At 44.5% G+C, this 14823-nt stretch overlaps 1 protein-coding gene across 2 annotated transcripts in view; it reads right to left on the bottom strand.

Moving 5' to 3' along the window:
* The window catches only part of MME (membrane metalloendopeptidase), a 352340-nt gene extending 341878 nt beyond the window's left edge, over nt 1-10462 (bottom strand). The window contains exon 1 of one of the 2 annotated variants that reach the window (XM_069213314.1): nt 9455-10462. The gene's annotated coding sequence lies outside the window, so the exon portion shown is untranslated. Of the gene's footprint in view, nt 1-9292; nt 9418-9454 lie in introns of those variants that run through there. The other variant, XM_069213315.1, reaches the window with a different exon arrangement.
* Between the last annotated feature and the right edge of the window lie 4361 nt (nt 10463-14823).

The raw sequence follows: 14823 nt of genomic DNA, 5'->3' as shown, positions 1-14823 counted from the left end.
TGCATCTATTTTGGTCTCCAACACCTCTCTGGAAGCAGTTAGAGCCTGTAGAATGTCCTGCAGTGAAAGGGTAGATTGTGTGCCATGTTGGGGTAATGGTCTCTCCTCTGCCAGCTCCCCCTGCTCCAAGTGTGTGCTCCTCAATCTATCCAGTACCCGTGTCCATTTCCTTCTCCCTGGTGGCTTTTCCAATATTAACTGTCAGGTCAGAGGGGTGTTTTGATTTGCTTGTGAGGAGAGCACCTCCGCCTCTCTCTCCATACCCCACTAAGGAGCTAAGAAGGGTCCAGTCAGGTTATCTCCGGGAAGGTATCTGGCATCAGGCAGTCAGAAGGGACAGTTGCCAGCATGGGTAGGACAGTACTTATTTCTCTCCTGGTTCTATTTGTATACCTGTGAAGTGGATGATCCATGCTGTTTAGTCTACCTGCAACATTCCTCACTGGTATCAGATCGCTAGTCCCCAATGTTACCCTCCATTGCAGGCCTACCTGGGGATGACCAGTTCCTTCTCCACCTCTCTATCTCACTCCAATGGCTCACATGAAAAGCCATGAGGAGATTCTCTGTATTAGTATTGGAGGTCGTGGCTATGGGAGAAAGGCCCCAAAATGGGTGCATGAGTATGTCAGTAATGCCCACCAAGGTGTGTTTTGCTTTGATCTCTTATGGGGCACGGGGTGCAATGTTTGTTCAGGATACTTCTTCAAATGACCCTGCACTGGTATGTTGCTATTAGATTCTGACGAGCTAAATCAGGAAACGACTTTCCCAATCCAGTTTCAGGGGAAAGGGGGACTGCTAGCTAGGTGACCCCTCACCCCATGCTTATTGAGAGTCATCCTGGGTCTCCTCAGATGTGGGTGAAGACTTTGCTGCTATCCTATAAAGCCCGTTGCATGGGTCCAGGCATCATTACTGGCTGTGCATCATGCCTGCAGAGCTCCCTCTTCTGTCTTATCTTCATGGCTGCAGGAGAGAGGGGTTGGATTGGCATTGGGTTAGCCCTGAGAGATCCTCCACCCTACTCCCTGATGGTGAGTTCCTTTATTGTCCAGTTAGTGAAAGGGGCCTCAGGGTTAACGGTCCGGTGGATGTCTGGCTCAGGGTGCTCCTCTCCCATCTGCTATGGGCCGCATTGTTTCCAGTGCACCAATGTCCCTAGCTCCCCACTTTAGTATCTACCCTCTCCTTACCTCTCTGGTTGCCGTCAGGAATCACTGAGGCAGCACTGGGGAACGTCTAACTTCTCTTCCAGGGACTCTGTTCGCGGGTCAGAATACGCGCAAGGACGGCCTTACAGTTCTCATGCGTGATCCCCTGTGCCACTCAACCATCGCCCCAACCTGTGGCAGATGTTGCATCAATCCTGTGCCTTCAGGTCAGCAGCAAGGCTCTCCTGTCGTTCAGTCCCCAGCACCCTCCGGGGGAGGGTTCGTAGCCTCCTCACTGCAAGGCAGGCCGCTTCCTTGAAAAATCTTGGGTGCCTTCCCCTCTCAACGATAGGTGGCTGACAACCACTTGGTGCATGTTGGCCTGATGGCGCCGGGGGAGGATATCTTTGACCTCATTGGGTTAGAGAAGGTCAGCATGCCGGAAGCTCATGCTCTGTGTTGAAACCATTGGGGGGAAGGTTTTTGGGGGGCTTCGGAGCCAATGTTATACTCAGGAGGTGGGCAGATTGGAGCTCCTGCGGTCTGAGCTCACAGATCCACGACTGTTCACTTCTGAGTCCTGCCCACGCCCCCAACTACTGTTCCCATGAATGTATATATGCTCAGCTCTCTGGCATATAGGCAAAACAGACGGACCATTAGGGAGGATTTCAGGCTGAAACTTAATTCAGCATGAGCGTCTTCATGTTACAGATGCTGAGTCTTCCCAGTTCAGGAGCGGTGAACTGCTCAGTGCTTAATTTGAGCTGGTGTTTGCCGGTGGAGACCAAAGGAACTCTATTTAGGGATTACCACTTATTTCAGACACTTCCCAAGAGCAAGAGAGGAAAAAACACACAAAGAGGAAAGACGAAGGAAGAAAAGGATAGGAAAACAGTCACAAAGGGATAAAAGAGGAACATACAAGAGTGAGATAAGGGGCAAGGAGTGTCTGCTAGTGGATTGAAGAGACCTGGGGTGGATTCAAGACTACTCAGCCTTGTTATTCAGTGCACTGACTTTTAAAAGCACTGGCTGTGCACTTCTGAACAGAGCTTTGAGCAACGGTACTCATTTTGTTTTACGAATTAAGCCCTGGATCTGTTCCTCATCTGACTTCTGTGATTCCCTGTGTTCAGCCTCCAAAGCCACTGCACTTTGTCCTGTTTTCTGTTAGATGAGCTTAAGACACATGTGTGCCTGAAACCTGAAATGCTAAAATCTTTTCTGCACCTCATGGTCTTGCCACATCCTGCCATCCTGTTCTGTGCCTGATGATCGTATGTGACCCCTGTGCCTGCTCTTCACTTGATGGTTGGAAAAGGTTCACAGCCCTGTATCTTACATCATCACTTCATGTTCTGCTCCCAGTGATTAGGAAAGGCCTGCAGGCCTGAATCCTGAATTGCCACCAATGATCATGAGACCCCAGTGTGTCTGAACCCTGTATTGCTACGTTCTTCTGCCTCGATGATCGTAACATATCCATGGACCTCAAACCATGCAGTGTTCCAACATTTCTTCAAACAACTGATGATCTGGCATGGCCTGTGTACTCTGACTTTCATTCTCCACATCCTTAATCCAAATCTACTGCAATGCCAATCAGTCCCTAACCTTCATTAACCAAATCATTTCTTTAAGAGACTCCTGACCATTGACCATGCTTGGTCTGTCTGCTCTGACCTTTTGTGTACTACATCATTTCTTAAAGTGACCTGTGAGCCTGGGGTTATGTGCTTCATTACCTTCATCCTCCACTCACCACCCGTTCTAGGAATGGATGTCTCCACACCAGAGCTCATACCCTCACTCACACTGTTGCCTTTCACAACATGTGACCTGCAGCACATCTCCCACCATCTGTGGTCTCAAGTGCTGTGCAACTCAAAGTGTGCCCCATGCCACCTCTTTCCAAAAAGGCATCAGGGACTGACAGGTATCCAGCTGTGATAATTCAAACACTTACAATCCAGTGTTGCTCTGATCTCTCCAGTGAGGATTTAGGGCCTGATTTAGCCTTTGGTGGCAGACAGGATATTCATCATATTCATGATAGAGTAACCCCTCCGCCAAACTCTAATTCTAATTCTGTGTATGGTTCTAAATCACGGTTTGGTTAGAGAGTAATCATGATAGACTGTCAGTTATATTGCTGATGCCACAAGACATAGCAAGACATAGTTTGTTATTAATATTAATACTATTAATACAACTACCAATACTACTACTACTACTAGTAGTAGTACTACTACTACTACTACTATTACTAATAATAATAATAATAATAATAATAATAATAATATTCTCTACAACAATATCACAGCTTATAGTATAGATTTATAGTGAGTCACCTCAAATTACCTCCCATTCTTAACCTAAAACAAACTCCCACTCGAAACAATGGATCAAGAGTAATCTAAAATGTAATTCTAACCTATCTCTCATTTTAATGGCAGCCATAACCCTAACTCTATCTCTCACCCTAACCTCTACTCTAGCTCTCTTGCAGAACCATTTTGTGACATTAATGTTATCCTTACCCCTAATCCTGTCCCTCATCTCAAACTAGCTATTGCCTTTATCTCAAATGGGATTCACCTGCAATGTCCTTCACTGGTTCTCCTCCTACCTTTCCAACTGACACCACTTTGTTCACATGTGCACCTCCTTATCACATGGGGATACCCCAGGGGTAACATACTGTGTCCTGTCATCTTTAACCTTTATATGGAGCTGCTTGGGGTTCTACCCACAGATAACAGCATCAACATTCACAAATATGCAGATGATGCACAACTCTACTTGAAAGTCCCCTCTGCTTCTGAAACTGAACACCTCAAACAATGATTGCACATCACCCAAACCTAGATATCCAGAGCCTTCTTGAAGCTCACCTCAACTAAGACATAAACTGATTTTATTTGCCAAGAACAACAAGCAAAATACAGTACAAACCTAGCTCAATGTCAAGAACCTTGACAGTTTATAACCCAAATCACACTGAGTGCGAAATCACTTGGAGTCACTTTCAACATCAGCCTCTCCCTCAAAAACACATTGCCAAAAACACAGACAGCATACTACCAGCTCTCTCTTCTTAAGAAAGTTAAACTGTTTGTCTATAAAGCTGCTTCAGAACTGCTGTTTGAGTCATTGTACTCTCACATCTGGATGGTGGTAATTCCCTATTCTAAGGCCCCCCTCATTCCATACTGGCACCCATTAGTGACATCCTACATGCCACAGCACATCTTGTCCAGGGCCTGAAGAAATATTATCTCATCACCCACCCTGATGGAACTTCATTGGCTCCCTTGCTAGCCTGCACCTTTTTTTAAAAAGCTGCATCATTCAGAAAGTCATCACAACCAGCATCCCTCTTATCTTGCAGACAAGCTCACCATCTCTGGGTGTTCTCAGCACACCTGCAGTTAGGACACCATCAGACTGCAGACTAAGAAGTGTAAAAAAGAAAAAAACAAGACAGCAGGCTGTTTCAATCTATGCATCCGCGATCTGTAACAACATCCATGTGTCCATCAGAACTGCCCCAACACTCCTCCACTTTGGGAAAGAATTGAAGACCCATCTCTTTTCTTTCAAAAAAATGCTACATCACAATGCTTTAACTGTCCACAGCTCGAATTCCCCTCATAGTACTCACCAGACTTTAAGATGCCGTTGATCATGAATAGCGTTCCGCTGCCCTTTGGCTAGGTTTGTGCTAAAGAAATACCATGTACATACATTCCTAAAACAAACTTTTACCTTAATCCTGGCTCCAATCAGTGCTTAATTTGTAAATAAAAAGGTGACGGTGCCCAAAGCCCTCCTCGTAAACACGCGGCTGTTGCAATTAACTGTGGGAACACGGAATACTGAGGAGGCGTAATCCTGAAGCCATATCGGGCCTCTTCAGTCCACATCAAGCCTCTCCCTGCCCATTCAGCTCACTCTTGCAGCTTTCTACTTTCTCCCTTTATGACGCTTTTTCGTTTTTCCCTTCCTCTGTCTTTCCCATATGTGTCTTTTGCTCGCAGCACATGCTTGAGACAGAAGAATAAGCCCCGGCCCTCAGAAATAAGTGCCGGTGCTCAGCACTAGAAACAACAAGCACAAATGAAGCACTGGCTCCAATTTAAAGCGTCACCCACACTGTAGTTCTAACAAGGGTTGTTTGAAATTTCTGTAAATTTATTTTGTGTGACTACCTCAAATTTCTGAAACATGATTTGACATTTTGTGTAAATACAATAATGTAATTTAGCACTTTGTTTAGCGTGAAATGCATCCTCCTGTTACATTTTTTATGCAATTTTTTTATGCAAGCGGCACTTTGTGTCAAAAAAGTGTAAAAAATCCCTAAAGCACCATGGACAACAGCTGTTGTCGTTCTATTGGTCCTGTGCATTTGATCTATGTTTTTACCATTAATGGTGTGTTCTCTGTAAATATATACTGCGAATAGCACGTAATTATGCAATGTGGTGTAACAGCATAATTTCTAGAATTTCTTGCTCCAAATGTAATGCAAAATTACACAAATTATGCCACTTAATTCAAATTTCACCTGGGCCTAATTCTAACCTATGCCTTATTTTACACGCTGCCATCTCTATCCCTTTCACTAAAAACTTACCCTTACCCTTCACCTGACCATACCACTGCCCTGACGTGCTGTTTCGTTACCTTGTTTCCTTTATCCATGTTTGGTTCCTAACTGTTTCACCTACTTGAATTGAAATATACAAAATGTAAACCAAATAGTTCAGACTAGCCACTGATTCCCAGGATTACATCTAACTAAAACTTTGGACCCTAGAAAAAGACTTTACAAATGAATCACTGTGGGTTATTGTGTTCATAAAATGCCTTTAAGAGTCATGGTGCAGTATCATGAAGAGCTTTGCTGGCTTAGCACAGAGGTGAGTGTCTGTTTTCATGCTCTGCTCTGTACAATGTGCTCTCATTTAACACAGGTCCATGTCATGAAGACTGCTCTCTGGCAGTGCCGAGTGACTATTTGGATGCGCCTGCACTGTTTAAAGCACACTCGTTTAACATGGGGCTTTAACATGAAGGGTTGTGCTGTCTGAGTGCAGAGTCAAACACCTAGTTTTGTGTGCCTGAGGTGAGGAGTTTCTCCGAGTTAAAGCATGGAGTTTAAACCTACCTAGTAAGAAACAGATAGAGGCAATCTTTGCTCACTGTGTTGGGCATGCCCTAGTATCATGAGTAGAGTAACAAAAGTAAAAATTGACAATCTTGGGGAGGTAAAAAAGAACGAAGGAGGCAACCTAAAGAATGTGGGACAGAAGCCCTCAAATATTACTGTGAAATCAATAACATCCATAACCGGATTACCCAGGTCATCCTCCTCCTAGCGAACTGAAGGGCCTACCCCCATTCCTCTAGGCCCACAGCAAGTTCTGCTGGAAAGCATACTGCTAAAAGTCATGAATGCAACAGTAGATTTTCAGATGCTCCAATGAATTATTTCAAGTCGACACCAGTGTTGATAATGTCCTGACAACACAACTTCCCAAAAGAGGTCCCTTTAAATACGTCAGAAATATGTAATGATGGTCAATAAAGTTCAATAGCTGAAACCTCCAGGCATGCATGGTCATTTACTATGATTTCGCAATGGTGCTTACATTTTGCAAAACATAGCATCATACGTTTGCCATTATAAAAGCCTGAACAACTGTGCAGCACCTTGTGAACTTCTGTGCAACCCTTAGTAAATAAACCTTGAGTTTTAAAGAATGAAAGAGCACTTTGAAGAAGAAATCCTGCATGACCACAATTATGGAAAATTATGTAGGACCTCATTTAGTTTGGGATTTGGCATAATCGGAGCCTCACACTAAGTTGGTAAGGCTCCCATCAAAACAGACCTGTGGTTCACACATCTCATTTCAGGATGAGGGAAATGGTCACATTTCTGCTGGTGAAGAAACCTAGTCTGTGGTGAATGACAAAACAAATTTCCTAACCACTCACAGCCCCAAGAAGCTGAAATGTGAGCCCTTTGACATAACCTGTGAGGTAAGCCACCCATAAATTTAGGCACAGGACTTGAGATCCGTGGCCAAGATTAGTGACTGTGCATTGGACCTGTGGAAGACAAAATTGTGTTATACACCTCAGATGGTCTCAGACAGCTTTGATTCCTTCACCAAAGATGAAGTTAATCATTTGATTTAAGTAAGAACCAAGGGACTGATATATCAAAGGATTTTACCCATTCTGTGTCTATGGAAAAATGCATTAGTAAATAGGGAACCAAATTCCCACTAGAAAGCATATTTGGCACAGGCTGGTATTGTTGCATCTCCCATTTTCTGATGCAGTTTGACTGGGAATGTATGGAGGCATCGTCCCTCTTTTTACTAATGATGTTAAACTATTTTCAATATGATGTTATTGGCTTAGTTTATAAGGTGTAACGTAGGCCCCTGCAACTCCTGCAGCATCGGGGACCCTCCCCCTTTATGGCCTCCCCTCTTCACCTTTTGGTCTATGAATACCAGTGAGATTGGGTGTTTCGGGGGTCCCGCAACACAGTACTGTGTCTTCGGGAAGCAAAACTCCACAGGACATAAACTCTACTGTGATCTAACGAAGTGTTTACCTATACATTTACCTCGAACTTCCATAATCGATTGTTTTCCCTTAATTTTCCGATATTTTAGGTTCGCTGTACGCAAGGGCCGACCGTTACGCCAAATGTAGATTATAAAAAACAAACATGGAAACATGAGCTAAAGGATAACTGGTTTATAAATGTTGCGGGAACCCCGAAGTGCCATCTATATTTTTTCTACGTAATACCCGTTTCATTAGTACAACACTTGTAATACCTTTAAGACAAATATTTCCGATTGGTTAAAAACAGGGATTCAACGTGACGGTGTAATTTGCGGATCTCCCATCGTTCCCGTGATTACGGATTTTAAAACCACGTGTGGTTCTGTAATTACAAGAGCTACTCCCAACCTGTAATTTAATGATATAATGCAACAGAGACGTTACGTTAACATAATATTTACCTTATACTGAATCCGGTAAGGGAAAATATGTGCAAATATCACTGCTATGTTTATGCATACAAACTGCAGAAGCAAATGTACGTGTCTGTGGGGCTGCGTTTGATTTATGCATACATTCTGCCTCAGAGTGACTGCTGTCCTTTTAAATATGCGAGGTGTAACGCGGGCACTTTTTGTCACAATGTAAACACGTTATTTAACCTCTTTCGCAACGACTGCTCTCAGGAGATGTGTTGCCCGTGGAACAGCGTGTCTACCTGATCATTACGGTGAATGGCACACAGCAGGCCGACGCATGCGGCTTTCATCTCCGGGACTCTAGGCGCTGCGCACCGCAGACGACTCTTACTGTAATGCTCTCACAAGGAACTCTTGTGGGAAGGCTCCTCTTCTACCAAATCACAACGCAGTCTGAAATTCTTTACCCCTGGGTGACCCGGTGAATTCTTGGAAAAATAACAGCGTGACCGCTGAAGGGTTAAGATAAGTGGACCGTGTCGTGTCTGCGCCACTCTTCACGTCGGTGGATAAAATATAGGTTAATGAAACTTCCAGGCATTACGACGTGCATGGTAAAAAATCAATCAAAATGACATCGAAAAGTGAGAACAAGTCAAACAAAAAAATCGTTTTGAGCACAAATACAACGGTTCAGTGATCCACTTTCCTTGCCTGGTAAAGCTGTGCCCCGTTGGCTGCATCTGGAGGACAAAGGCACTTTACAACATGCCAGGTTCATTGACTTAAGTTTAATGTTATTACTTGTAAAGCGCAGGCAAACGCTGCCACAGGATTCTTGACACTATCGACGCGATCAATAAAATACATAGTACTGAAGTGATATCGCTGTTACTCTAGTTTAAGTGTATGTACCAGTCATACCCCGAAGTGGAATAAAGAAGTTAATCGAGAATTTAGCAGCATGTTTTCTGCTCTGTCAAAACCGGAAGAAAGAACTTCGCGAACAGGTTACTGGAGGTGTGAAACATAAAACTATCTGATATTCATTCAATCAAATGACATTGGATATAACTAAAGCAAAAATATATGTTTGGAGCAATAAATCGGCGCAAAACTCACATCACTGCGAAGTGGCTGGCGTTCGAAATCTGAGCGAAATGGTGAACGGCCAGATGTGGTCGGATGGCGACAGCTGTTGCAAGTAGAGAAGTAAGCCCTTGGGCACTTAAACGAAATATGCATCGCCCTCCTACTCCCTCTACTCCCCCCTGTCTTACTCACCAGGTGTGGTTCCGGGAAGTGTCTCGGGGTTGCACTCTGGCATGGCCGACCAATCAAAAAGTGGGACGCGACCTCCCTGAAAAGGGCTGAGGAGAGCAGTTGTCCATTGAGTACAGGTGAATAACGCGGTCTGCATGGGCTGATAGGAACATAGCACTGCCTGGATGGTTCTGGGCGCTCGCAGCTCATCTATGTGTAGTAGCAGGACAGACAGCAAGTGCCAGAGAATCACCTGCCCATCATGAAAGACCGAACAACGAGGATCTTGTGACATACACCACGGCTCGAGGACAGTCTATATCGAAAGTGACACCGAAACGAGCACAGGATTTTTATATTTGAAGAATTCAGTCGTTTTCACGAATGTCTCCGCTCTACCACAGGGTACTGGGTCACAGGTTATCGCCTCATTTGTAGGGTGATGTTTAATCAAATAGGTTATTCACAAAAAAACAATTTTAGGAGATAAAAAAAGAGTTAAAATCAGGCGGTCCACGTGGTGGTCGACCTATGGGAGTCATAAGTACAGCAAACACGGTTCAGCAGCAAGGTTCCCGAGCGCAGGTCTATCCACAGAACTGTTAACCCGACGTGATCCACATCGCAGCTACACACAGGACTCAGAGGTGCACAGAGCATGGACTCCGTGCGCCCAGGGAAGCACCGCGCGCTCTGCTGGCTGCAGGGACAGAGCAGGGCGTAAATGAAGAGAATTCGTCGCGTGACAAGCAGCTCGGCGTGACCTCAAGGGTGCGCACTTAAAATCATCGTAAAATGTGATCCGCCAGGCAGTCTGTCTCACTTTGCCCCTGCCATACGCGCAGCTTTGCCAAACATTCCCCGGATAGCTGAACGGGGGCTGTTTCTTTGACCGAACAGCAGCGACGATGCTTGAGACACGGCGCAAAGGATGTGCTGGGCTGATAGTGCCGAACCGCAGCTGCAGTTGATGACCTGGACTTCTAAACGCTTAGCTCACTCTGTGAACGCCAGGACACCTGGGAGAACAGCTGTGTGCTTTGCTCGAAGTAGCGTAGCCAGTCACCACCCCCAAAAGTGGAAGGAAGAAAATGTCCCGTCCCCCACTCCTAGGCTGCTGTTTGAATGATAAAACACAGCAAGAAACAAGGTTCAGTGTGACCCCCCTAAGCCCAGGTGCTACTGTACGTGCTGCACCAATTGGAACTACGCTTCTGGTTGTCGCAATCTTTCCTCTGAACACAGTATTTTCCATGTAACCAAGAGCAACAGGTCTGTGAAATAATGTTTTGTATCTAACGCTTGAAACAAGGGGTATGAACCTTTACTTTTTGGTAAACTTCACTACCCCGATTCACGTCCTCCTTGTCCCAGTTATGATGTAGTGAGTCGGCCCCACCCACGGACAGGATTGTAACACGCTAGTCCGTCTACAGTTTCAACAACACTGTAGACAAACCCCCCCACCCGCATTTACTGTTAGTAACAAGAAGAAAATGGAGGTGCACAACTTTTTTGTGGGAAGGGAAGGTGTGTTGACTGGGACAAGGAGGACCTGAATAGGGGTAATGAAGTTTTACAGGTAAGTAATGGGTTCATTATCCCATCATAGGTCGTCCTCATCCCAGTCATGACCTAGCAAGGAAATCACACGTTTTGAACTGTTCTATGTAATTACACATTTATTAAGAACAACAATTACTTCATGGCTACTTTAACCTCTTAGCTGCTGGGCCGTCTCCCCCCCCCTCCCCCCCCATGCTGAGCCCTTTTTTGGCTATTTAGGGTAGTTCGCGCTTAGGCCTTAATAACTTTTTGTCCACATAAGCTATCCATGCCAAACATCCTAGGGATTCTAAAGGTACCCAGTGTTTGTGGTTTCCCCTGGAGGAGACCAAGAAATTAGCCAAAATAGAGCAACATTTTTGTTTTTTTCAAAACAAATTTGAAAAAAGGGCTACCGAAGAAGGCTTGTGGTTTTTCCCCTGAAAATTGCATCAACAATGGGTTTGCGGAGCCAAAATCACCAGCTTCCCAGCTTTCAGGAAAAGGCAGACTTGAATCAGAAAAACAAATTTTTCAACACAATTTTGGCATTTTTCTGAGACATACCCCATTTTTACTATTTTTTGTGCTTTCAGCCTCCTTCCAGTTAGTGACAGAAATGGGTGTGAAACCAATGATGGATCCCGGGAAGCTAAATATTTTAAAAAAATGAACAAAATTCTGAATTCAGCAAAGGTTCATTTGTGTAGATCCTACAAGGTTTTCCTACAGAAAACGACAGCTGAAACAAACAAATATTGAAATTGAGCTGAAAACAACAGTCATTTTTCTTTATATTTTACTCTGTAACCTTTTCCTGTGATGTCAGATTTTTGAAAGCAATATACCGTTATGTCTGGTAGGTTGATCAAGAACCCTAGGTACCCAGAGCCAATAAATGAGCTGCACCCTGCAGTGGGTTTTCATTCTGTACCGGGTATACAGAAATTCATTTGCTGAAATATAAAGAGTGACAAATAGGTATCAAGAAAATCTTTGTATTTCTAAAATGGGCAGAAGATAAGGTGTTGAGGAGGAGTGGTTATTTGCACATCTCTGAATTCCGGGGTGCCCTTACTAACATGTGAATTACAGGGCATTTCTCAAATAGATGTCTTTTTTATACACTCTCTTATATTTGGAAGGAAAAAACATAGAGAAAGATAAGGGGCAATAACACTAGTTTTGCTATTCTATGTCCCCCCAAGTCTCCCGATAAAAATGGTACCTCACTTGTGTGGGTAGGCCTAGTGAATGCAACAGGAAATGCCCCAAAACACAACGTGGACACATCACATTTTCCCAAAGAAAACAGAGCTGTTTTTTGCAAAGTACCTACCTGTGGATTTTGGCCTTTAGCTCAGCCGGCACCTAGGGAAACCTACCAAACCTGTGCATTTATGAAAACTAGAGAACTAGGGAAATCCAAGAAGGGGTGACTTGTGGGACTCTCACCAGGTTCTGTTACCCAGAATCCTTTGCAAACCTCAAAATATGGCTAAAAAAACAAGTTTTCCACATATTTCGGTGACAGAGAATTCTGTAATCTGAGAGGAGCCACAAAATTCCTTCCACCCAGCGTTCCTCCAAGTGTTCCGATAAAAATGGTACCTCACTTGTGTGGGTAGGCCTAGTGCCCGCGACAGGAAATGCCCCAAAACACAAAGTAGACACATCACATTTTCTCAAAGAAAAAAGAGGTGTTTTTTGCAAAGTTCCTACCTGTGGATTTTGGCCACTAGCTCAGCCGGCAGCTAGGGAAACCTACCAAACCTGTACATTTTTAAAAACTAGAGACCTAGGGGAATCTAAGATGGGGTGACTTGTGGGGCTCTCACCAGGTTCTGTTACCCAGAATCCTTTGCAAACCTCAAAATGTGGCTAAAAAAACACCCTTTCCTCACATTTCGGTGACAGAGAGTTCCTGAATCTGAGAGGAGCCACAAATTTCCTTCCACCCAGCATTCCCCCCAAGTGTCCCGATAAAAATGGTACCTCACTTGTGTGGGTAGGCCTAGTGCCCGCAACAGGAAATTCCTCAAAACACAAAGTAGACACATCACATTTTCTCAAAGAAAAAAGAGGTGTTTTTTGCAAAGTTCCTACCTGTGGATTTTGGCCACTAGCTCAGCCGGCAGCTAGGGAAACCTACCAAACCTGTACATTTTTAAAAACTAGAGACCTAGGGGAATCTAAGATGGGGTGACTTGTAGGGCTCTCACCAGGTTCTGTTACCCAGAAACCTTTGCAAACCTCAAAATTTGGCTAAAACAACACTTTTTCCTCACATTTCGGTGACAGAGAGTTCTGGAATCTGAGAGGAGCCACACATTTCCTTCCACCCAGCGTTCCCCCAAGTGTCCCGATATAAATGGTACCTCACTTGTGTGGGTAGGCCTAGTGCCCGCGACAGGAAATGGCCCAAAACACAAAGTGGACATTTCACATTTTCTCAAAGAAAACAGAGGTGTTTTTTGCAAAGTGCCTACCTGTGGATTTTGGCCTCTAGCTCAGCCGGCACCTAGGGAAACCTACCAAACCTGTGCATTTTTAAAAACTAGAGACCTAGGGCAATCCAAGATGAGGTGACTTGTGGGGCTCTCACTAGGTTCTGTTACCCAGAATCCTTTGCAAACCTCAAAATATGGCTAAAAAAACACTTTCCTCACATTTCGGTGACACAAAGTTCTGGAATCTGAGAGGAGCCACAAATTTCCTTCCACCCAGCGTTCCCTCAAGTCTCCCGATAAAAATGATACCTCACTTGTGTGGGTAGGCCTTGTGCCCGCGACAGGAAAAGCCCCAAAACACAATTTGGACACATCACATTTTTCCACAGAAAACAAAGGTGTTTTTTGCAAAGTGCATACCTGTGGATTTTGGCCTCTAGCTCAGCCGGCACCTAGGGAAACCTACCAAACCTGTGCATTTTTGAAAACTAGAGACGTAGGGGAATCCATGATGGGGTGACTTGTGTGGCTCTTCACCAGGTTCTGTTACCCAGAATCGTTTTCAAACCTAAAAATTTGGCCAAAAATACACTTTTTCCTCACAATTCGGTGACAGAGAGTTCTGGAATCTGAGAGGATTCACGAATTTCCTTTCACTCAGCGTTCCCCCAAGTGTCCCGATAAAAATGGTACCTCACTTGTGTGGGTAGGCCTAGTGCCCGCAACATGAATGGATCACACAAGGGTCAATAGTAGTCCTCGCATGAGGGCTACTGTTAACCCTGCAGTGATCCATTTCTGAAGCAGGCACTAGGCGCAGGCACACAAGCGGGGTTGTGTTTTTATCAGGACAAGTGGGGAAACACTGGGTGGTAGGAATTTTGAGGATCCCTGCACATTCCTGTTGTTTCTGTGATAAAAAAGAAAGGATAAATAGTGGTTTTAATCAACATTTCACTTTTGCAGGGTATTCTGGGTAAGAAAACTTTGTTAAATCCAAACACGCCACATTTATGTGGGCTGCCTTGGGTGTCTAGTTTTCAGAAATGTCTGCGTTTGGTAGGTTTCCCTATATGGCTGCCGAGCCCAGGACCAAATACTTAGGTGACTGTCTTAAAAAAACGAGGCTGTTTTGTGGTAGGTAATTTTAATGTCTTCACAATCCGTTTTAGGTACTTCCCTGTTGTGGTCACTTGCCCACTCACTAAAGTGAGGCAGTTTTTCGCTGGAGACTTAGTGGAACTTGTGGCTCCCTGCAGATCCCTGGACTTCTGCTCATTGAAATGCAAGCCAAAGGTGTTTTTTAAGCACATTTTGTGATTTCAAGGGGATACTGGGTGAAGGAAAACTGGTGAGAGCCAAGCAAGTCCTGCACCCTTGGACTCCCCTGGTACT

Source organism: Pleurodeles waltl, chromosome 11, assembly GCF_031143425.1.
Source record: "Pleurodeles waltl isolate 20211129_DDA chromosome 11, aPleWal1.hap1.20221129, whole genome shotgun sequence".
Lineage (NCBI taxonomy): Eukaryota > Metazoa > Chordata > Amphibia > Caudata > Salamandridae > Pleurodeles > Pleurodeles waltl.
This window is presented reverse-complemented; position numbering and strand designations above follow the sequence as displayed.